The sequence below is a fragment of the Durio zibethinus genome, chromosome 15 (genome assembly GCF_047325235.1).
Source record: "Durio zibethinus cultivar Kanyao isolate XHJ-2024 chromosome 15, ASM4732523v1, whole genome shotgun sequence".
NCBI lineage: Eukaryota > Viridiplantae > Streptophyta > Magnoliopsida > Malvales > Malvaceae > Durio > Durio zibethinus.
This window is the reverse complement of record NC_143176.1, coordinates 23,801,642-23,827,731: the sequence shown is the minus strand read 5'-3', so window position 1 is coordinate 23,827,731 and position 26,090 is coordinate 23,801,642. Positions and strand designations below refer to the sequence as shown.

General features: G+C 23.9%; 1 pseudogene; it reads left to right on the top strand.

The window, feature by feature from the left end:
* The first annotated feature begins 19,240 nt into the window (after window positions 1–19,240).
* LOC149514820 (25S ribosomal RNA) lies at window positions 19,241–21,697 on the top strand (annotated as a pseudogene).
* The last annotated feature ends 4,393 nt before the right edge of the window (window positions 21,698–26,090 follow it).

Sequence of the window (26,090 nt, the reverse complement as noted above, 5' to 3'; positions counted from 1 at the left end):
TTATTTACTAAATCAGTTCAAATGATTATGACTATTTGAACAATTATCAATTTCAAATCATTATTACTAATTTATTAATATTTAGAAAATTAATCAATAAGAGATTTAAAAAGTAAATCTATTTACCAAACCATTTTAAATAGTTTTAACTATTTGAATAATTATCTATTCCAAATTATTATAACCTTTTATTTTATCATCAAACAATTGGTTCTGTTGATACTATTTTATTTGAAATAAAATAATACTAATTTAATAATATTTTGAAACTTAATAACTAAGAAAATTAAAAAATAAATATAATAGCCAAACAAGTTCAAATAGTTAAGATTAAATGAATGGTTATTTATTTCAAATCATTATGACCTTTTGGTTTCTCGCAAAATAATTATTTTGTTTGTACAAGCTTATTTGAATTAAAATAATACTAATTTAATAATAGTTAAAGAATAAATAAGAGATTTAAAAAATAAATTTGCTTACCAAATCAACTCAAATGGTTAAGACTATTAGAATAATTATCTATTTCAAATTGTTTTGATCTTTTGTTTAGTCATAAAACAATTGTTACAGTTCATATAAGCTTATTCATAATAAATTAATACTAATTTATTAACATTCAAAAAATTAATGAGAAAGAGATTTAAAAAAATAAATCTATTTATCAAACAAGTTCAAGTAGTTGTTACAATTTGAACAATTGCCTATTTAGAAGCTTTAAAACCTTTTGACTTGCCATAAAATAATTTTTCAGTTAATACAAGCTTATTTTGAATAAAATAATATAAATTTATTAATATTAAGATAATTAATTAGTAAAAGATTTAAAAAATAACTATGTTTATCGAATTAGTTCAAATCGTTATGACTATTTGAGCAATTATTTATTTCAACTTATTATGACTTTTTGTTTTATCATAAAATAATTGTTTCTATTCATTCAAACTTATTCAAATTAAAATAGTTTTAATATATTAATATTTTGACAATTAATAAGTAAAAGATTTTAAAAATAAATATGTTTATCGAACTAGTTTAAATAGTTATGACTATTTGAATAATTATCTATTTCAAATCATTATGACCTTTTCTTTTGTAATAAAATAATTGTTTTAGTTCATATGAGCTTATTTCAAGTAAAATAATATTGATTTATTAATATTTTAAAAATTAATGAGTAAGAAAATTGAAAAAGGAATCTATATATCAAATAAGTTCAAATAGTTATGACTATCTAAACAATTACCTATTTCAAAACATTATGGCCTTTTGTTTTATCTTAAAACAATTGGTTCTGTTCATGTAAGCTTATTTTGAATAAAATAATATAAATTTATTAATATTTTAGAAATTAATAAGTTAAAATTTAAAAAATAAATCTGTTTTCTTAACTTGTTTAAAAATTTATGACTATTTGAACAATTATTTATTTCAAATCGTTATGACCTTTTGTTTTGTCATAAACCAATTGTTTCTATTCATACAAGCTTATTCATAATAAAATAATATTAATTTATTAAAATTTCAAAGGTTAATAAGTAAAAGATTTAAAAAATAAAGTTGTTTACCAGACGAGTTTAAATAATTATAACTATTTGAATAGTTATTTATTTCAAATCATTATAAACCTTTGTTTTTGTCATAAAATAATTGTTTCTATTCATACAAGTTTATTCGAAATAAAATAATATTAATTTATTAATATAATAAAATTAATCTATTTATCGAATAAGTTCAAATAGTCACATCCACTTAAACTATTATCTATTTCAAATCATTATGACTTTTTGTTTGGTCGTAAAATAATTGTTTTTATTCATGCAATATTATTCAGAATAAAATAATACTAATTTATTAATATTTCAAAAATTAATAAGAGATTTAAGAACTAAATCTATTGACCAAACTAGTTCAAATTATTATGACTATTTAAACAATTATCTATCTCAAATCATTATGATCTTTGTTTTGTTATAAAACAATTGTTTCTGTCTATACAAGCTTATTCGAAGTAAAATATTGCTAAACTAATAATATTCTAAAATTAATAAGCAATATATTTAAAAGGTAAATGCATTTGCCGAACCAGTTCAAATAGTTAAGAATATTAGAACAATTATCTATTTCAAATCATTCTAACCTTTTGTTTAGTCATAAAATAATTGTTTTAGTTCATACATGCTTATTCGAAATAAAATAATATTATTTTATTAACATTAAAAAAATTAATAAGCAAGAAATTTTAAAAAATAAATATGTTTCCCGAACAAATTCAAATAGTTATGACCATTTGAACAATTATCAATTTAAAATCATTATGACCTTTTGTTTTATAATAAAACAATTGTTTCAATTCATAAAAGCTTATCCAAAATAAAATAATATTACTTTATTAATATTTTAAAAATTGAGAAGTTGGAGATTTAAAAAATAAATCAATTTATCGAATCAGTTCAAATAATTGTGCCCATTTGAATAATTATCTATTTCAAATTGTTATGAACTTTTGTTTTATCATAAAACAATTGTTTTTCATCATATAAGCCTATTCGGAATGAAATAATACTAATTTATTAATATTTCAAAAATTAATGAGTAGGAGATTTAAAAAATAAATCTATTTAGCGAACTAGTTTAAATAGTTTAATTATTTGAACAATTATATATTTCAAATCATTATAACCTTTTGTTTTGTTATATAACAATTATTTATGTTCATACAAGCTTATTCAAAATAAAATAATACTAATCTAATAATATTATGAAAATTAATAACTAAGAGGTTTTAAAAAAAAATTTGTTTGCCAAAGTAAAGGCTGTATGAATAATTATCTATTCTGAATCGTTATGACTTTTTGTTTTGTCATAAAACAAATGTTTCTATTAATATAAGTTTGTTTGGAATAAAATAATATTAATTTATTAATATATTTAAAAATTATGAAAAGATTTAAAATATAAATCTGTTTACCAAACTAGTTCAAACAATTTGAATAATTATTTATTTTAAATCGTTATGACCATTTGTTTTGTCATAAAATAATTATTTCTATTGATACAATTTTATTTGGAATAAAATAATGCTAATTTATTAATATTCTAAAAATTAATAAGTAATGGATTTAAAAAATGAATCGTTGGCTTGACCAATGCAAATAGTTATATTTGATTGAACAATTATCTATTTCAAAACGTTATGACCTTCTATTTTGTCACAAAACAATTGTTTCTATTCATACAAGCTTATTCAAAATAGCATAATTCTAATTTATTAATATTTCAAAAATCAGTAAGTAAGAGATTTAAAAATTAAATTTGTTTATCGAACAAGTTCAACTAGTTACGATTATTTGAACAATTACCTATTTCAAATAGCTATAACCTTTTGTTTTGTCATAAAATAATTTTTTCTATTCATACAACCTTATTTCAATTAAAATAATACAAATTTATTAATATTCAGATAATTACTAAATAAAAGATTTAAAAAATAACTATGCTTATCGAATAAATTCAAATAGTTGTGACTATTTGAACAATTATTTATTTTAAATCATTATGACTTTTTTGTTTTGTCATAAAATAATTGTTTTTGTTCATACAAGCTTATTCGAATTAAAATAATATTAATTTATTAATATTTTGATAATTAATAAGTAACAGATTTTAAAAATAAATATGTTTATTGAACAAGTTTCGATAATCATAACTATTTAAATACTTATCTATTTCAAATTGTTATGACCTTTTATTTCATCATAAAGCAATTATATCAGTTCATATAGGTTAATTCGAAATAAAATAATACTAATTTATTAATATTTCAAAAATTAATGAGTAAGAGATTTAAAAAATAAATTTATTTACCAAACAAGTTCTAATAGTTATGGCTATATAAATAATTTTCTATTTCAAATCATTATGATATTTTGTTTTATCATAAAATAATTATTTCTGTTCATATAAGCTTATTTCAAATAAAATATATAAATTTAGTAATATTCCAAAAATTAATAAGTAAAATTTTAAAAAATAAATATGTTTTCTGAATACGTTCAAATAGTTATGATTATCTAAATAATTATCTATTTTAAATAATTATGACCTTTTGTTTTGTCATAAACCAATTGTTTCTATTCATACAAGCGTATTTAAAATAAGTAATGCTAGTTTATTAATATTCCAAAAATTAATAAGTAAAAGATTTAAAAATAAATTTGTTTACCGAGCAAGTTCAAATAGTTATGCTTGTTTGAACAATTATTTATTTCAAATAGTTATGATTTTTTGATTTATCATAAAACAATTGTTTCTATTCATGCAAGTTTATTCAAAATAAAATAATACTAATTTATTACTATTTTGAAAATTAATCGGTAGGAGATTTAAAAAATAAATCCGTTTACCAAATAAGTTCAAATAGTCATATTTATATGAATAATTATCTATTTCAAAACGTTATGACTTTTTGTTTTGTCATAAAATAATTGTTTCTATTCATGTAAAATTATTCAAAATAAAATAATACTAATTTATTAATATTTTGAAAATTAATAAGAGATTTAAATACTAAATCTATTTACTAAAATAGTTTAAATAGTTATTACTATTTGAATGATTATCTATCTCAAGTCGTTATGATGTTTATTTTGTCATAAAATAATTGTTTCTTTTCATACAAGCTTATTCAGATTAAAATAATACTAATTTAATAATACTCCAAAAATTAATATGAGCTTTGAAAAATAAATGTGTTTGTTGAACCAGTTTAAACAGTTAAGACTATTATAACAATTATCTATTTCAAATCATTATGAGCTTTTTGTTTAGTTATAAAACAATTATTTCAGTTCATACAAACTTATTCAGAATAAAATAATTGTAATTTATTAACATTTAAAAAATTAATGAGCATGAGATTTAAAAAATATAAATTTATTTTTCAAACAAGTTCAAATAGACTTGACTATTTGAACAATTATCTATTTAAAGTCATTATGACATTTTGTTTTGTCATAAAACAATTGTTTCATTTCTTAAAAACTTATTCAAAATAAAATAATACTACTTTAATAATATTTAAAAAATTAATAAACAAAAGATTTAAAACTAAAGTTATAACTATTTGAACAAATATCAATCTCAAATCATTACGATCTTTGTTTTCTCATAAAACAATCTTTTTTGATCATACAAGCTTATTTGGACAAAATAATAGTAATTTAATAATATTCCAAAAATTAGTGAGAGATTTAAAAAATAAATGTATTTGCTGAACCAGTTCAAATAGTTAAGACTATTAGAATAATTATCTATTTCAATCATTCTAACCTTTTATTTAGTGCTATAATAATAGTTTTAGTTTATACATGCTTATTCAGAATAAAATAATACTAACTTATTAACATTCCAAAAATTAATAAGCAAGAGATTCGAAAAGATAAATGTGTTTATCGAATAATTTCAAAGAGTTATGACTATTTGAACAATTATCAATTTAAAATCATTATGACATTTTGTTTTATCAAAAACAATTGTTTTAGTTCATAAAAGCATATCCAAAAGAAAATAATACTACTTTATTATTATTCCGAAAGTTAATAACTAAGAGATTTAAAAAATAAATCAGTTGACTAAATAAGTTCAAATAATTATGGCCATTTAAACAACTATTTATTTCAAATTATTATTACCTTTTGTTTGTCATAAAATAATTTTTTTAAAAAAATAAATGTTTTTACCAAACCAGTTCAAATAGTTATAACTATTTGCACAATTATCTATTTTAGATTGTTATAACATTTTATTCTATAATAAAACAATTGTTTCTATTCATACAAGCTTATTCGAAATAAAACAATACTAATTTAGTAATATTCTGAAAATTAATAACTAAAAAGTTTAAAAAATAAATATGTTTGCTGAACTAATTCAAACAATTACGACTATATGAACAATTATTTAACTCAAATTGTTATGACCTTTTGTTTTGTCATAAAAAAAATTATTTTAGCTTGTAGAAATTTATTCAGAATAGAGTAAAACTAATTTATTAATATTTCAAAATTTTATAAGAGATTTAGAAAATAATTCTATTTATAGAACTAGTTCAAATAATTATAACTATTTAAACAATTATCTATTTCAAATCATTATTACTTTTTATTTTGTAATAAAACAATATATTTTTTTTGTTAATATAAGTTTGTTCAAAATAAAATAATACTAATTTATTAATATTTATCAAGTCAATTCAAATAGTTATGACTATTTAAGCATTTATTTATTTCAAATTGTTATGACTTTTTGTTGTGTTATAAAACAATAGTTTCTGTTCATACAAGGTTATTTGGATTAAAATAATACCAATTTATTAATATTTCAACAATTAATAAGTAAAAAAATTTAAAACATAAATATTCTTACCGAACTAGATCAAATAGTCATGACTATTTGAATAATTATCTATTTCAAATCGTTATGACCTTTTGGTTTGTCATAAAAAAATCATTTCGGTTCATATAAGCTTGTTAAAAATAAAAGACTATTAAGTTATCAACAGTCTGAAAATTAATAATTAAGAGATTTAAAAAGTGAATTTGTTTAATGAACAAGTTTAAATAATTATGACTATTTGAACAATTATCTATTTGAAATCATTATAACCTTTTGTTTTGTCATAAAATGATTTTTTTCTATTCATACAAGCTTATTTTGAATAAAATAATACAAATTTATTAATAGTAAGACAATTAATAAGTAAAAGATCTAATAAATCTACCAGACCAAGTTCAAATCTTTATGACTATTTGAACAATTATTTATTTGAAATTGTTATGATCTTTTGTTTTGTCATAAAACAATTGTTTCTGTTCATACAAACTTATTTGGATTAAAAAATATTAATTTATTAATATTTCGACAAGTAATAAGTAAAAGATTTAAAAAATAAATATGTTTATCGAACAAATTCAAATGGTCATAAGTATTTGAATAATTAATTATTTCAAATCATTGTGACCTTTTGTTTTGTAATAAAATAATTGTTTCAGTTTATATAAGCTTATTTGAAATAAAATAATACTAATTTATTAATATTCTAAAAATTAATGAGTAAGAGAATTAAAAAATTAATCTATTTACCAATCATATTCAAATAGTTATGACTATCTGAATAATTATCTATTTCAAAACATTATGACCTTTTTGTTTTGTCATAAAACAATTGGTTTTGTCCATGCAAGCTTATTTTGAATAAAATAATATAAATTTATTAATATTCTAAAAATTAATAAGTAAAAATTTAAAAAATAAATATGTTTTCTGAATACGTTCAAATAGTTATGACTATTTGAACAATTATCTATTTTAAATTGTTATGACCTTTAGTTTCGTCATAAGCCAATTGTTTCATTCATAAAAGCTTATTCAGAATAAAATAATACTAATTTATTAAAATTGCAAAAATTAATAAGTAAAAGATTTAAAAAATAAATTTGTTTACTGAGCGAGTTCGAATAGTTATGACCATTCAAGTAATTATTTATTTCAAATCATATTGGTCTTTAGTTTTGTCATAAAACAATTGTTTCTATTCATACAATTTTATTTAAAATAAAATAATACTAATTTATTAATATTCTAAAATTAATAAATTGGAGATTTAAAAAATAAATATACGTACTAAATAAGTTCAAATAGTCATGTCTATTTGAATTATTATCTATGTCAAATCTTTATGACATTTTGTTTTGTCATAAAATGATTGTTTCTATTCATACAAAATTATTCAGAATAAAATAATATTAGTTTATTAATATTTCAAAAATTAATAAGAGATTTAAGAATTAAATCTATTTATCGAACCGATTCAAATACTTTTGGCTATTTGAACAATTATCTATCTCAAATTATTATGATATTTTTTTTGTAATAAAACAAATGCTTCTGTTCATACAAGCTTATTATGAGTAAAATATTGCTAAATTAATAATATTCCAAAAATTAATAAGAGCTTTGAAAAATAAATGTGTTAATTGAACCAATTCAAATAGTTAAGACTATTAGAACAATTATCTATTTCAAATCATTCTTACCTTTTGTTTATTCATAAAACAATTATTTCAGTTCATACAAGCTTATTCAGAATAGAATAATTGTAATTTATTAATATTCAAAAAATTAATGAGCAAGAGATTTAAATAAAATAAATCTATTTATCAAACAAGTTCAAATAGATTTGACTATTTGAACAATTATCTATTTAAAGTTGTTATAACCTTTTGTTTTGTCATAAAACAATTGTTTCATTTCATAAAAACTTATTCGAAATAAAATAATACTACTTTATTAATATTTCAAAAATTAATAAGCAAGAGATTTGAAACTAAAGTTATTTTTTGAACTAGTTCAAATAGTTATGACTATTTGAACAAATATCATTCTCAAATCTTTATGATTTTTGTTTTCTCATAAAACAATTGTTTCTGATCATACAAGCTTATTGAAATAAAAATAATATTAATTTAATAATATTCCAAAAATTAGTGAAAGATTTAAAAAATAAATGTATTTGCTGAACTAGTTCAAATAGTTAAGACCATTAAAATAATTATCTATTTCAAATCATTCTAACCTTTTACTAATATTTAGAAAATTAATTAGTAAGGGATTTAAAAAGTAAAACTGTTTACTAAACCTTTTCAAATTGTTTTGACTATTTGAATAATTATCTATTCCAATTCATTATAACCTTTTATTTTGTCATCAAACAATTGGTTCTATTCATACTATTTTATACAAAATAAAATAATAGTAATTTAATAATATTTTGGCACTTAATAACCAAGAAAATTAAAAAATAAATCAAATTGCTAAACCATTTCAAATAGTAAGACTATATGAACGATTATCTATTTCAAATCGTTATGACCTTTTGTTTTGTCATAAAATAATTGTTTTTTATCATACAAGCTTATTCAAAATAAAATAATACTAATTTATTAATATTTCAAAAATTAATAAATCTGTTTACCGAATTAGTTCAAATAATTATAACTATTTGAGCAATTATCAATCCAAATCGTCAAGATCTTTGTTTTATTATAAAAAAATTGTTTCTAATAATAAAGCTTATTTAGTTAAAAATAATACTAATTTAATAATATTTCAAAAATTAATAAGAGACTTAAAAAATAAATGTCTTTGCCGAACCAGTTCAAATAGTTAAAACTATTAGAATAACTATATATTTTAAATCATTCTAACCTTTTGTTTAGTTAGAAAATATTTGTTTCATATCTTACAATCTTATTCAAAATAAAATAATCTAAATTTATTAACATTTGAAAAATTAATAAGGAAAAGTTTGAAAAAATAAATCTGTTTATCGAACAAGTTCAAATAGTGATTACTATTTGAACAATTATTTATTTAAAATCATTATGACATTTTGTTTTGATATAAAACAATTGTTTTAGTTTATAAAAGCTTATCCAAAATAAAAGAATACTAATTTCTTAATATTTCAAAAATTAATAAGCAATAGTTTAAAAAAATAAATTAGTTTACCAAACAAATTCAAATAGTTACGCTTATTTGAACAATTGTCTATTTAAAATTATTATGACCTTTTGTTTTGTCATAAAGCAATTGTTTCAATTCATAAAAGCTTATTCAAAATAAAATAATACTAATTTACTAATATTTCAAAAATTAATAAGTAAACAATTTAAAAAGTAAATCGGTTTACCAAATCAGTTTAAATAATTGTGACTATTTCAACAATTATCTATTTTAAATTGTTATAACCTTTTGTTTGGTTATATAACAATTTTTTTTTATTATACAAAGTTTATTCAGAATAAAATAATAGTAATTTATTAATCTCTCAAAAATTAATAAGAGATTTAAAAAATAAATTTATTTACCGAACCAATTTAAATAGTTATGACTATTTGAATAATTGTATACTTCAAATGGTTATAACCTTTTGTTCTGTCATAAAACAATTATTTCTGTTTATACAAGTTATTCAAAATAAAATAATACTAACATAAAAATATTCCAAAAATTAATAACTGAGAGATTTAAAAAATAAATTTGTTTGCTAAACTAGTTTAAATAGTTAAGACTATATGAACCTTTATCTATTTCAAATCATTTTTGTTTTGTCATAAAACAATTTTTTCAATTCACACTAACTTATTTGGAATAAAATAAAATGAATTTATTCATACTAAAAAATTAATATGTAAGAGATTTAAAAAGTAATTCTATTTACCTAACCAGTTTAAATAATTATGACTATTTGAACAATTATCTTTTTCAAATAGCTATGACCTTTTGTTCTGTCATAAAAAAAATGTTTTTGTTCATGTAAGTTTGCTTAGAATAAAAGAATACTAATCTATTAATATTTCAAAAATTAATAAGGGATTTAAAAAATAATTTTGTTTATCAAACTAGTCCAAATAGTTTTGATTATTTGAGCAATTACTTATTTCAAATTGTTAAGACTTTTTGTTCTATTATAAAACAATAGTTTTTGTTCATACAAGCTTATTTGGATTAAAATAATACCAATTTATTAATATTTAAACAATTAATAGTAAAAAATTTAAAAAATAAATATGCTTACCGAACTAGATCAAATAGTCATGACTATTTGAATAATTATCTATTTCAAATCGTTATGACCTTTTTTTTTGTCATAAAAAAATCATTTTGATTCATATAAGCTTATTTGAAATAAAATAATACTAAGCTATTAATATTCTAAAAATTAATAATTAAGAGATTTAAAAAATGAATCTATTTAAGAAACGAGTTTAAATAATTATGACTATTTGAACAATTATTTATTTGAAATTGCTATAACCTTTTGTTTTGTCATAAAATGATTTTTTTCTATTCATACAAACTTATTTCGAATAAAATAATACAAATTTATTAATATTAAGACAATTAATAAGTAAAAAATTTTAAAAATAAATTTGTTTACTGAACAAGTTCAAATCGTTATGACTATTTGTGCAATTATTTATTTCAAATTGTTATGACCTTTTTTTTTGTTATAAGACAATAGTTTTTGTTCATATAAGCTTATTCAGATTAAAATAATACCAATTTATTAATATTTCAACAATTAATAAGTAAAAAATTTTAAAAATAAATATGCTTACCGAACTAGATCAAATAGTCATGACTATTTGACCAATTATCTATTTCAAATGGTTATGACATTTTCTTTTGTCATAAAAAAATTATTTCAATTCATACAAGCTTATTTGAAATAAAATAATACTAAGTTATTAATATTATGAAAATTAATAATTTAGAGATTAAAAAAATAAATCTATTTGTTGAACAAGTTTAAATAATTTTAACTATTTTGACAATTATCTATTTGAAATCACTATAACCTTTTGTTTTGTCATAAAATGATTTTTTCTGTTCATACAAGCTTATTTTGAATAAAATAATACAAATTTATTAATATTAAGGCAATTAATAAGTAAAAGATTTAAAAAATAAATCTATTTATTGAACAATTTGAAAAGTTATTTATTTCAAATCTTTATGACTATTTGAAAAATTATTTATTTCAAATTGGTATGACTTTTTGTTTTATCATAAAATAATTGGTTTTGTCATACATGTTTATTTCAATTAACAAAATATTAATTTATTAATATTTTGACAATTAATAAGTAGAATATTTAAATAGTTGTCTATTTCAAATCATTGTGACCTTTTGTTTTGTAATAAAACAATTATTTTAGTTCATATAAGCTTATTTGAAATAAAATAATACTAATTTTTTAATATTCCAAAAATTAATGAGAAAGAGAATTAAAAAAAGAATCTTGTTACCTAACATGTTCAAATAGTTATGACTATTTGAATTATTATCTATTTCAAATTATTGTGACCTTTTGTTTTGTAATAAAACAATTGTTTTAGTTCATATAAGCTTATTTGAAATAAAATAATACTAAGTTATTAATATTCTAGAAACTAATGAGAAAGAGAATTAAAAAATAAATCTTGTTACCAAACATGTTCAAATAGTTATGACTATCTGAACAATTATCTATTTTAAAATATTATGATATTTTGTTTTCTCATAAAACATTTGGTTCTATCATGCAAGCATATTTTGAATAAAATAATAAAAATTTATTAATATTTTAAAAATTAATAAGTAAAAATTTAAAAATAAATATATTTTCTAAATATTTTCAAATAGTTATGACTATTTAAACAATTATCTATTTCAAATTGTTATGACATTTTGTTTTGTCAAAAACTAATTGTTTCTGTTCATAAAAGCTTATTTGAAATGAAAATAAAACTAACTTATTAAAATTCCAAAAATTAATAAGTAAAAGATTTAAAAAATAAATTTGTTTATAGAGCAAGTTCAAATAATTATGACTATTTGAACAATTATTTATTTCAAATCATTACGATCTTTTGTTTTATCATTAAACAATTGTTTCTATTCATACAAGTTTATTCAAAATAAAATAATACTAATTTATTAATATTTAAAAAATTAATAAGTTGGAAATTTAAAAAATAAATTTGTTCACAAAACAAGCTTAAATAGTCATGTCCATTTGAACTATTATATATATCAAATTGTTATTATATTTTGTTTTGTCGTAAAATAATTGTTTCTATTCATACAAAATTATTCAAAATAAAATAATACTAATTTATTAATATTTCAAAAATTAATAAAAGAGTTAAAAACTAAATCTTTATATTGAACCAGTTCAAATAATTATGATTTTTTGAACAATTATCTATCTCAAATCGTTGTGATATTTTTTTTTTCATAAAGCAATTGTTTTTGTTCATACAAGCTTATTTGGAGTAAAATATTGATAAATTAATAATATTCTAAAAGTTAATAAATGATTTAAAAAATAAATGTGTTTGCCAAACTAATTCAAATAGATAAGAAAATTAGAACAATTATCTATTTCAAATCTTTTTGATCTTTTGCTTGTCATAAAATAGTATTTTTAGTTCATACATGCTTATTCAAAATAAAATAATACTAATTTATTAGCATTCAAAAAATTAATAAACAACAAATTTTAGAAAATAAATTTGTTTATCAAACAAGTTCAAATAGTTATGACTATTTGAACAATTATCTATTTAAAATAAAAATGACCTTTTGTTTTATCATAAAACAATTGTTTCAATTTATAAAAGCTTATCTGAAATAAAATAATATTACTTTATTAATACTTCAAAATTTGATATATTAGAGATTTAAAAAATACATTGAACTAGTTCAAATAATTATGGCTATTTGAACAATTATATATTTCAAATCGTTACAAACTTTTGTTTTTTCATAAAATAATTGTTTTTCATCATACAAGCCTATTTGGAATAAAATAGTATTAATTTAATAAAATTTCAAAAATTAATAGGAAGGAGATTTAAAAAATATACCTATTTACTAAATTAGTTCCTATTTAAACAATTATTTATTTTAAATTGTTGTAACCTTTTGTTTTATCATAAAATAATTGTTTCAATTCATATAAGCTTATTTGGAATAAAATAATACTAATTTAATAATATTCCCAAAATTAATAACTAAGAGATTTAAAAAATAAATCTGTTTGCTGAAGTAGCTCAAATAGTTAAGACTATATGAACAATTATCTATTTGAAATCATTATGACCATTTGTTTTATCATAAAACAATTGTTTCAGGTCATAGAAGCTCATTCAAAATAAAATAATACTAATTTATTAATATTCTAAAAATGAATAAGTAAGTTATTTAAAAAGTGAATTTGTTTGTCGAAGCAATTCAAATAATTATGATCATGTTATCAATTATCTATTTCAAATTGTTATTACCTTTTGTTTTGTCATATAACAATTGTATTTGAACATTCAACTTTATTCATAATACAATAATACTATTTATTAATCTTTTAAAAATTAATAAGTAAGAGATTTAAAAAATCAATTTATTTAAGAGATTTAAAAAATCAATTTATTTATCGAACTAGTTCAAATAGCAATGACTATTTGAACAATTGTAAACTTCAAATTGTTATAACCTTTTGTTTTGTCATAAAACAATTATTTTTATCCATACAAGCTTATTCGAAATAAAATAATACTAATATAATAATATTATGAAAATTAATAGCTAAGAGAATTAAAAAATAAATTTATTTGTCAAATCAGTTCCAATATTTAAGACTATATAAACAATTATCTATTTCAAATCGTTATGACCTTTTTTTTTGTTATAAAATAAGTTTTTTTGAATTCATAATAGCTTACTTGGAATAAAATAAAACGAATTTATTAATATTTCAAAAATAAATAAGAGATTTAAAAAATAATTCTATTTACCTATCCAGTTCAAATTATTATGATTATTTGAACAATTATCTATTTCAAATCATTATGACCTTTTGTTTTGTCATAAAACAAAAGCTTTTGTTCATATAAGTTTGTTCGGAATAAAATAATACTAATCTATTAATATTTCAAATATTAATAAGAGATTTCAAAAAAAATCTATTTATCAAACTAGTTCAAATAGTTTTGACTATTTGAGCAATTATTTATTTTAAATCATTATGACTTTTTGTTCTGTTATAAAATAATTGTTTCAGTTCATACATGCTTATTTGGACTAAAATAATACTAATTTATTAATATTTCAGCAATTGATAAGTAAAATTTTAAAAATAAATATGTTTACTAAAATAGATCAAATAATCATGATTTTTTGAATAATTATCTATTTCAAATCGTTATGACCTTTTGTTTTGTCATAAAAAAAATGTTTCAGTTCATATAAGCTTATTCGAAATAAAATAATACTAATTTATTAGTAATTCAAAAATTAATAATAAAGAAATTTAAAAAGATGAATCTATTTACTGAAAAAGTTTAAATAATTATGAATGTTTGAACAATTATCTATTTAAAATCGCTATACCCTTTTGTTTTGTCACAAAAATAATTTTATCTATTCATACAATCTTATTTCAAATAATATAAATCAAATTTATTAATATTAAGACAATTAAAGATGTAAAAGATTTAAAAAATAAATTTGTTTACCAAACAAGTTCAAATCGTTATGACTATTTGTGTAATTATTTATTTCAACTTGTTATGGCTTTTTGTTTTATCATAAAACAATTGTTTCTGTTCATACAAGTTTATTTAGATTAAAATAATATTAATTTATTAATATTTTGACAATTAATAAGTAAAAGATTTAAAAAAATAAATATGTTTGCCAAATAAGTTCAAATAGTCATGACTTTTTCTTTTGTAATAAAACAATTGTTTTAGTTCATATAAGTTTATTTGAAGTCAAATAATACTAATTTATTAATATTCCAAAACTTAATGAGTAAGAGAACGAAAAAAAGAATCCATTTACCAAAAAAGTTTAAATAGTTATGACTATATGAACAATTATCTATTTTAAAACATTATGATCTTTCATTTTGCCACAAAATAATTGGTTTTGTTCATGCAAGCTTATTTTGAACAAAATAATTTAAATTTATTCATATTCTAAAAATTAATAAGAAAAAAATGTTTTTTGAACATATTCAAATAGTTATTACTATTTGAATAATTATCTATTTTTTTGTTTCGTCATAAATTAATTGTTTTTGCTCATAAAAACTTATTTAGAATAGAAATAATACTAATTTATTAAAATTCTAAAAATTAATAAGTAAAAGATTTAAAAAATAAATCTGTTTAATGAGCGAGTTCAAATAGTTATGACTATTTGAACAATTATTTATTTCAAATCATTATGATATTTTGTTTTGTCATAAAACAATTGTTTCTATTCATATAAGTTTATTCAAAATAAAATAGTACTAATTTATTAATATTCTAAAAATTAATAAGTTAGAGATTTAAAAAATAAATATGTTTGCCGAACAAATTCAAATAGTCATGTCCATTTGAACTATTATCTATTTCAAATAATTATGGCATTCTGTTTTGTTGTAAAACAATTGTTTTGTTCATACAAAATTATTTAGAATAAAGCAATACTAATTTATTAATATTTCAAAAATTAATAAGACATTCAAAAGCTAAATTTGTTTACCAAACCAGTTTAAATAGTTATGACTATTTCAACAATTACCTATCTTAAATAGTATGATCTTTGTTTTGTCATAAAACAAATTGTTTCTATTCATGCAAGCTTATTCTAAATAAAATAATGCTAAACTAATAATATTCTAAAAATTAATAATTAAGAGATTTAAAAAATAAATGTGCTTGCCGAACTAGTTATAACAGTTAAGACTATTAGAATAATTATCTATTTCAAATCATTTTGACCTTTTGTTTTGTCATAAAATTTTTTTTTCAGTTCATGCAAGCTAATTTGAAATAAAATAATATAATTTAATTAACATTCAAAAAATTAATAAGCAAGAAATTAAAAAAAATAAAATTTGTTTACTGAATAAGTTCAAATAGTTATGACTATTTGAACAATTATCTATTGAAAATTGTTATAAACTTTTGTTTTATCATAAAATAATTATTTTAGTTTAATAAAACTTAACCAAAATAAAATAATATTACTTTATTAATATTTCAAAAATTTAGAAGTTGTAGATTTAAAAAATAAATCAGTTTATCGAATTAGTTCAAATAATTATTGCCATTTCAACAATTATTTATTTCAAATCGTTATGAACTTTTTATTTTGTTATCAAATAATTGTTTTTCATCATACAAGTTTATTTTGAATAAACTAATATTAATTTATTAATATTTCAAAAACTAATAAGTAGGAGAATTAAAAAATAAATATACTTATCGGACCAGTTTAAATAGTTATTACTATTTTAATAATTATAGATTTCAGATCATAAAATAATTATTTATGTTCACACAAGCTTATTCAGAATAAAATAATACTTATCTAATAATATTATGAAACTCAATAACTAAGAGATTTAAAAAATAAATTTGTTTGTCGAACTAATTCAAATACTTAAGGCTATATGAAAAATTATCTATTTCAAATTGTTATGACCTTTTGTTTTGTCGTAAAACAAATATTTTTGTTCATATAAGTTTGTTTTGAATAAAATAACATTTATTTTTTAATATTTTAAAAATTAATAAAAGATTTAGAAAAATAAATCTATTTACCAAACCAATTCAAGTAGTTATAACAATTTGAACAATTATTTATTTCAAATCATTATAACCATTTGTTTTGTCATAAAACAATTGTTTCTATTGATATAGTCTTATTCAGAATAAAGTATGCTAATTTGTTGATATTCTAAAAATTAATAAATAACAGATTTAAAAAATGAATCTGCTGGCCTGACTAGTACAAATAGTTAAACAAATTTATTTTTCAAATCTCTTAGTTATTAATTGTCAAAATATTATTAGATTAGTATTATTTTATTTTGAATAAGCTTGTATGAATAGAAATAATTATTTTATGAGAAAACAAAAGGTTATAACAAATTAAATATATAATTGTTTAAATAGGTATAATTATTTGAAGTGGTTCCATAAATAACATTATTTTTTAAATCTCTTATAAAATTTTAAAACATTAATAAATTAGTTTTATTTTATTATGAATAAACTTGGATGAGTTGAAATAATTGTTTTATAATAAAACAAAAAGTCAGAACGATTTAAAATAATAGATAATTATTCATATAGTCTTAACTATTTGAACTGGTTCGACAAACAAATTTATTTTTTAAATCTCTTAGTTATGAATTTTTAGAATATTATTAATTTAGCATTATTTTATTCCAAATAAATTTATATGAATAGAAATAATTATTTTATGATAGAACAAAAGGTTGTAACAATTTGAAATATATAATTATTCAAATAGTCATAACTGTTTGAAATTATTCAGTAAATAGATTTATTTTTTGAATCTCATACTAATTCTTGAAATATTAATAAATTAATATTATTTTATTTCAAATAAACTTGTATGTTCAAAAATTATTGTTTTATGACAAAACAAAAAGTACTAACAATTTTATTTCAAATAAGCTTGTATGTTGAAAAACAATTGTTTTATGACAAAATGAAAGGTAATAACGATTAGAAATAGATAATTATTTAAATATCCATAATTATTTAAATTGATTCAGTAAACTGATTTATTTTTTAAATCTCTTATTAATTTTTAAAATATTAATAAACTAGTATTATTTTATTTTGGATAAACTTTTGTGAACTAAAACAATTGTTTTATGACAAAACAAAAGTTCATTCGATTTTAAATAGATAATTATTTAAATAGTTATAGCTATTTGAACTTGTTCAGTAAACAGATTTATTTTTTCAAATCTCTTACTTATTAATTTTTTGAAAGTTAATAAATTAGTATTATTTTCTTTCGAATAAGCTTGTTTGAACTAAAACAATTATTTTATGACTAAACAAAAGGTCAAAATGATTTGAAATAGATAATTATTCTAATAATCTTAACTATTTGAATTGATTCAACAAACACATTTATTTTTTAAATTATTTATTAATTTTGAAAATATTATTAAATTAGTATTATTTTTATCTGAATTAACTTGTATGATTAGAAACAATTGTTTTATGACGAAATAAAGATCATAATGATTTGAGATTGATATTTGTCCAAATAGTCGTAACTATTAGAATTGCTTTAGAAAACAGCTTTAGTTTTTAAATCTCTTACTTAATAATTTTTAAAATATTAATAAAATAGTATTATTTTATTTCGGATACGTTTATTAATTAAAACAATTGTTTTATGACAAGACAAAAAGTTAAAACAATTTAAAATAGATAATTGTTCAAATAGTCATATCTAATTAAAATTATTCAGTAAACATATTTATTTTTTTAAATCTCTTGCTTATTAATTTTTTGAATGTTAATACATTAGTATTATTTTATTCCAAATAAGTTTGTATGAACTAAAATAATAGTTTTATGACTAAACAAAAGGTTAGAATGATTTGAAATAGATAATTGTTCAAATAGTCTTAACTATTTAAACTAGTTCGACAAATATATTTATTTTTTAAATCTCTTACTTATTAATTTTCAGAATATTATTAAATTAATATCATTTTAAAATAAATAAGCTTATGTGAAAAGAAACAATTGTTGTATGACAAAATAAAGATCATTACGATTTGAGATAGATAATTGTTCAAATAGTTATAACTATTGAACTAGTTCAGTAAATAGATTTAGTTTTTAAATCTCTTATTAATTTTCAAAATATTAATAAATTTGTATTATTTTATTTGGAATAATTTTATATGAATAGAAACAATTATTTTACCACAAAACAAAAGGTCATAATAATTTAAAATAGATAATTGTTCAAATGAACATAACTATTTGAACTTGTTCGATAAACAACTATATTTTTTAAATCTCCTACCTATTAACTTGCAAAATATTAATAAAGTAGTATTATTTTATTCTGAATAAACTTGTATGAATAGAAACAATTGTTTTATGACAAAACAAAAGATCTTAACTATTTGAAATAAAAAATTGCTCAAACAGTCATAATAATTTGAGCTTACTCAGTAAACAGATTCATTTTATAAATATTTTACTTATTAATTTTTGAAATATTAATAAACTAGTATTATTTTATTTCAAATACGCTTGTATGGACAGAAACAATTTGTTTATCATGAAACAACAAGTCATAACTATTTGAAATAAATAGCAAATATTCAAATGAGAACTTTGAAGGTCGAAGGGGGAAAGGTTCCATGTGAACAGCACTTGAACATGGATTAGTCGATCCTAAAAGATGGGGGGAGTTAGTCCAACAGCGCATCTAGTGCGAGCTTTGAAAGGGAATCGGGTTAAAATTCCTAAGCCAGAATGCGAAGGCTAATGGGAAAGTTAGGGAGTTTGGAGTCGTCGGCAGGGGCCTCGAGAAGAGTTTTCTTTTTTGTTTAACTACCTACCCACCCTAGAAATGGCTCAGCTAAAGGTAAGGTCTAGTGGTCGAAAGAGCACCACATGTCATGTGGTGTCTGGTGCACCCTCAACAGCCTTTGAAAATCTAAAGGATCATGCTATCCGTGCTCAATTGTACTCATAACCACATCAGGTTTCCAAGGTGAATAGCTTTTGGTCGATGAAACAATGCAGGCAAGGGAAATTGACAAAATGGATCTGCAACCTAGAGAAAATGATTGGCTCTAAGGGCTAGGCATTGGGGTCCCAGTGTCGAACCCATCAGCTACTGGAGCACTACTTGAGTTGCTTTCATGGCGAGAGTAGGTCACCGTATGCTGACCAAGGGACGGATTGGGAAAGGCTCTCTCAAGGGCTTTTCTCGAGTGATGAACAGTTAACTCAGAATTGATATAGACAAGGAGAATCTAATTGTTTAATTAAAACAAAAGCATTGTGATGGTTGTTACGGATGTTCACATAATGTGATTTCTACCCAGTGCTTTGAGTGTCAATGTGAAGAAATTCAACCAAGCATGGGTAAACGACGGAAGTAACTATAACTCTCTTAAGGTAGCCAAATGCCTTGTCATCTAATTAGTGATGCACATTAATGGATTAATGAGATTCCTATTGTCCTTGTCTACCATCTAGTGAAACCACAGCCAAGGGAACGGGCTTGGTAGAATCAATAGAGAGAGAATACCTTATTAAGTTGACTTTAGTCTAACTTTGTGAAATGACTTGAGAGGTGTAGGATAAGTGGGAGACCTCAGATGAAATTGAAATACCATTACTTTTAACGTTATTTTACTTATTCTATGAATTGAAAGCGGGGACAACCCCCTTTTTTTGGACCTAAAGCCGACCTCGGTTAGTCAATCTAGGTAAAAAGCATTGTTAGGTGGGGAGTTTGGCTGGAAAGGCAAATTTGTTAAAAGATAATGTAGGTGTCCTAAGATGAGCTCAATGAGAACAGAAAACATATGTGGAACAAAAGGGTAAAAGCTCATTTGATTCTGATTTCCAATAAGAATATGAATTATGAAAGCATGGCCTATCAATCCTTTATACCTTTAGAATTTAAAGCTAAAGGTGTCAGAAAAGTTACCACAGGGATAACTAGCTAGTGGTAGCTAAGCATGCATAGCAACATTGCTTTTTGATCCTTCGATGCCAACTTTTCCTATCATTGAGAAGTCGAATTCACCAAGTGTTGGATTGTTCACCCACTAATAGAGAACATGAGTTGGGTTTAGACCATCGTGAGATAGGATAGTTTTACCTTATTGATGGTAGTGTCACAATAGTAATTCAACCTAGTAGAGAGGAACTGTTGATTCACACAATTGGTCATCGTGTTTGGTTCAAAGTTCAATGGGGCAAAGCTACCATACACTAGATTTTGACTGAACACCTTTAAGTTAGAATCTAGGCTAGAAATAATGCATGCGCTTGTCACTTGATTGTCAATCCATAGTAAAAGCCTATGGCCCTCAAAGGTACATGTTGTAGGTGCAGCCTCTAAGGTGAACAAATTATGCAGGCCTTCTTAGAGCTTAATTCCCACAAAATGGTAGGTAGAATCCTTTGCAGATGACTTAATTATGTGATGGAGTACTATAAGTGGTAAAGTGGCCTTGCTGCCACTCTGCCATGATCCACTAAGATTTAGCCTTTTGTTGCTTTGATTCATCCCTTCCTCTCACACCCATTGAAGTCTATTCACTTTATTTTTTTACACCATACCTTTTTGGGGTAGGGGATGCATGGTGTTCTCCATTGCAATCAATTGGGCTGGTGGATGACATCCCTACCTCAAACATCCAAGTAAATGACAACCAAATGCCTTTGGTATTTGTTACAGGAACAGGCTCACCCTTGGTGCAACTAGCCTTTGGATCAGTTCTGCTTGCACACCATTGACAGCACTTGGCCCTTGGTTCATATGGGCAATCGCATCCAACACCATTGGTAGATGTTGGTCTATTGTTTCCTTGAATACCATCAGCAAATGCTATCCCTTTAGTTCAGGATGCTACCTCGGATACCATCGCTAAATGCTGGCACTTGTCAAAAATTGTCAAACGAAAGTCAAGTGCTTAGCATAATTCTAGCTTGTCAAATATTGTGCTATAGTATTAGGCATTCTAGAAGCCCACAAATTTGGTCTTCCCAGGACTATGTTTAGGCAATCCCGCACATGGGTTTGATCATGTGCTCGTACCTTGATCATCAGTGTTTGCATTTAGGTCTGACTGTGTGATCGCATATTGCTCATAAATGAATGTACCTAGACCTAGCTCAATTCTACCAAACCTGAAAACCTTGCTTGTGTCTTTGAAGTCTTGATTACTGCCCATACCACTGTTTTGGGTTAGTTCCCTATGACCTAGGACTCTAGTAAGCCTTATGGATTGGTTTGCTTGGTAGTCGAACCTTGTCATACTAGAATTAAGACTGTTCCTCAACTTAGAGAGAACCTTTGGGCTTGGACCAGCTTACGGACCATGACACATGCACATGCCTCAATTCATCTAAGTGCTCACCAGCGCTTACACCTGAGCCTAGTTCAATTCTATAAAACTTAAACACTATGCCTAAGCCTCTAGAGTTTTGATCAGTGCCTATACCACTATTCTAGGCTAGTGCCTTACAACCTAGGCCTCCAGTAGGCCTTAAGGCTTGGTCCTCTTGGCAATCAGACCCTTTCCTATTAGAACTAGAACTACTCCTTGACTCGAAGAGAACTTTTGGGCCTAGACCAGCTTTTAGACCATGACACATGCACTTGCCTCGACCACCATTAAGACATGTTGGCCCTTAGTCTTTGCACATGCTTTGAACTCTATCAACACATGCTAGCCTTTTGTATAAGTAGTTCCCTTGAACACCATTGGCATATGCTGGGCCACACACCGAGCGTGGTATCCTGGGCCTAGACCACATACCATGCACACTACTATCGAGTAGTTGGTGGGTTTAAGCACATCTTCACAATTTTGCCATGCGAATGCCATTTTAATGGCTTGTCAATTCATCTAAGCGCTCACCAGCACTTACACTTAGGGCTGGCTCAATTTCATGGAACCCGAACACCATGCTTGAGCCTTTGGATTTTGATCACTGCCCATACCACTATTATTCTCTAGTGCCCCGTAACCTAGGCCTCCAATAGGTCTCAAGGCCTAGTCCCCCTAGTAGTCAACCCTTTTCTACTAGAATTGGAACCGTTCTTCAACTTAGAGAAAACCCTTGGGCTTGGACTAGCTTGCAAACCATGACACGAGTACATGTCTCAACCACCATCAGGATATGTTGGCCCTTGGTCTAGGCACATACTTCCACCACCAATAGCACATGTTGGCCCTTTGTGCGAGCAGTTCTCTTGAACACCATCAACACATGCTAGGCCATGCATCACACATGAGTATCTTAGGCCTAAGCCTCGCACAATGCATACCATGATTGGCCAGTCGGTTGGTTCCACCACATCTTCACACTTCTGCCATGCCAATGCCATTTTTATGGCCTATAAACTCACATAAGCACTCACTAGTGCCTGCACTTAGGCCTAGCTCAATTTTGCCAAACCTAAACATCACGCTTAAGCCTTTAGAGTCTTGATCACTGCTCGTACCACTATTTTGGGCTAGTTCCTTATTACCTGGGCCTCTAGTAGGCTTCAAGGCTTAGTCCCTCTCACAATCAAACCCTTTCCTATTAGAACTAGAATTGCTCCTTGACTCAAAGAGAACCCTAGGCCTGGATCAACTTATGAATTATGAAACATGCATATGCCTTGACCACCATTAAAAGATGTTGGCCCTTGGCCTTCGTGCATGCTTCAACCACCATTGGCACATGCTAGCCCTTTGTGCAAGCAGTTCCCTTGAACACCAATGGCACATGCTAGGCCACACATCAAGCACAGGTATCCTAGGCTTAGGTCATATACTATGCATACCATGATCAAGTAGTAGATGGGTTCAGGCACATCTTTATATTTTGCCCATGCTAATGCCATTTTCATGGCTTGTAAATTCATATAATGCTTACTAGCTCCTGCACCTTGGCTTGACTCATTTCCACTAAACTTGAACATCGTGCTTGAGCTGTTGGAGTCTTAATCACTACCCTTACCACTATTCTGGGCTAGTTCGCTATGACCTAAACTTCCAGTATACCTCAAGGCTTGGTCCCCCTGGCTATCAGACTCTATCTCACTAGAATTGGAATTATTGTTTGACTAAAAAAAAGCCTCTAGGCTTGGACTAGCCTGCAAACCATGGCACATGCTCATGCCTCAACCTTCATTAGGACATGTTGGCCCTTGGTCTTAGCACATGCTTTGACCATCATTGGCACATACGGCCCTTTGTGTGAGCAGTTTCGTCAAACACCATCAGCACATGCTAGGCCGTGCACCAAATGCAGGTATCCTAGGCCATAGTCGTGCACCATGTGCACCACAACCAAGCAAAAGGTGGGTTCAAGTGCCATGGTTCATAAGCTAGTATAGGCCAAAAGGTTCTCTCCAAGTTAAGTAGCAGTTTAAGTTCTAGTGAGATAGAGTTTGACATCCAAGAAGACCAAGACCTGAGGTTCACTAGATGTTTAGGTCATGGGGAACTAGCCTAAAACAATGGGGCAAGTAGTGATAAAGACTCTAGAGGCTTAGGAAAGGTGTTTGGGTTTGGTAGGATTAAGCTTGGCCAATGGGTAGGCGTTGGTGAGCATTGCATGAGCATCCAATCAAACCCAAGTGAAAGCATTGATGGTCAAAGAGTAGGTACACGATCGAGCCTAAGTGTGGGCATACCTAAACACAATCCTGGGAGGATCAGTTTTTAGGGCTTCTAGAAGGCTCGATAATTAGCACAATTTTAGCAAGTCAAAGATTGTGCAGCAATACCAATCCCTTAGAATCAAGAATTGTATCTTATTTCTTAAAATCATAGGATTCAAGCCAGCATAATCCTTAGAGTTTAGAAATGTATCTTGGCACTAATTATAAGGGGGACTCAGTTATAAATAGAGAGATTCTTACCCTCATTGTACACACACTAGAACCATTAAGTAATAACATCCTTACTTTTACCTTAAACTTTTTTTTATTCTTTTGTTAGCCTTTCTACAAGCACTTATTGTGGCCTTTCATTTCATAACATACTAGGTGGCCAAGTCTTGTAGTCTAAAGTGTCCATGCACTGTTTCTTATGTTAGGCTAATTTGGGACGTGGAAGAGTCCATTCTTGTGTCCTGGAGTTGTCCGAGCCTAAAGCTTGAGTCTCGACCAGTGACATGGCACATTTTCATATTTTTGCCATGCAAATGCCATTTTTATGGCTTGTAAATTCATAAAATGCTAACCAACACCTGCACCTAGGCTTGGCTCAATTTTGCCAAACCTGAACATTCAGCCTAATCCTTTAAAGTCTTGATCACTGCCTGTAAATTCATAAAATGCTAACCGACACACACACACACCCCTAGGCCTAGCTCAATTTTGTCAAACCCGAACACTAGGCCTAAGCCTCTAGAGTCTTGATCACTACCTATTCCATTATTTTAGGCTAGTTCCCCATGACCTAGACCTCTAGTACACCTTAAGGCTTGGTCTCCCTAGCTTTCAGACCTTGTCCTACTAGAACTGGAACTATTTTTCTACTCAAAAAAAACTCTTGGGCTTTGACCAGCTTACAGACTATGACATATGCACCAGTTAGCCCTTGGTCTTGGCACATGCTTTGATTATCATTGACACATGCTGGCCCTTAGTGCAGGTAGTTCCTTCAAATATTATTGGCACATGCTAGGCCATGCATCATGTAGACCATAACTGGGCAATAGTTGGGTTCAAGCACATCTTCATATTTTTTCCATGCCAATACCATTTTTATGGCTTTTAAATTCATATAATAGTCCCCTTATGCCTTCATGTGAAGTTTCATGGCAAGATGTCTCATTTTCTATTTTTCATGATTTTTAAAATTTTTCATGGTTTAGGATTTTTTTAAATTATTTTAAAAGGATTTTTGGCCCTAAATTTAATATACATGATCCTTGTATTTTTGTAGGCATCCATA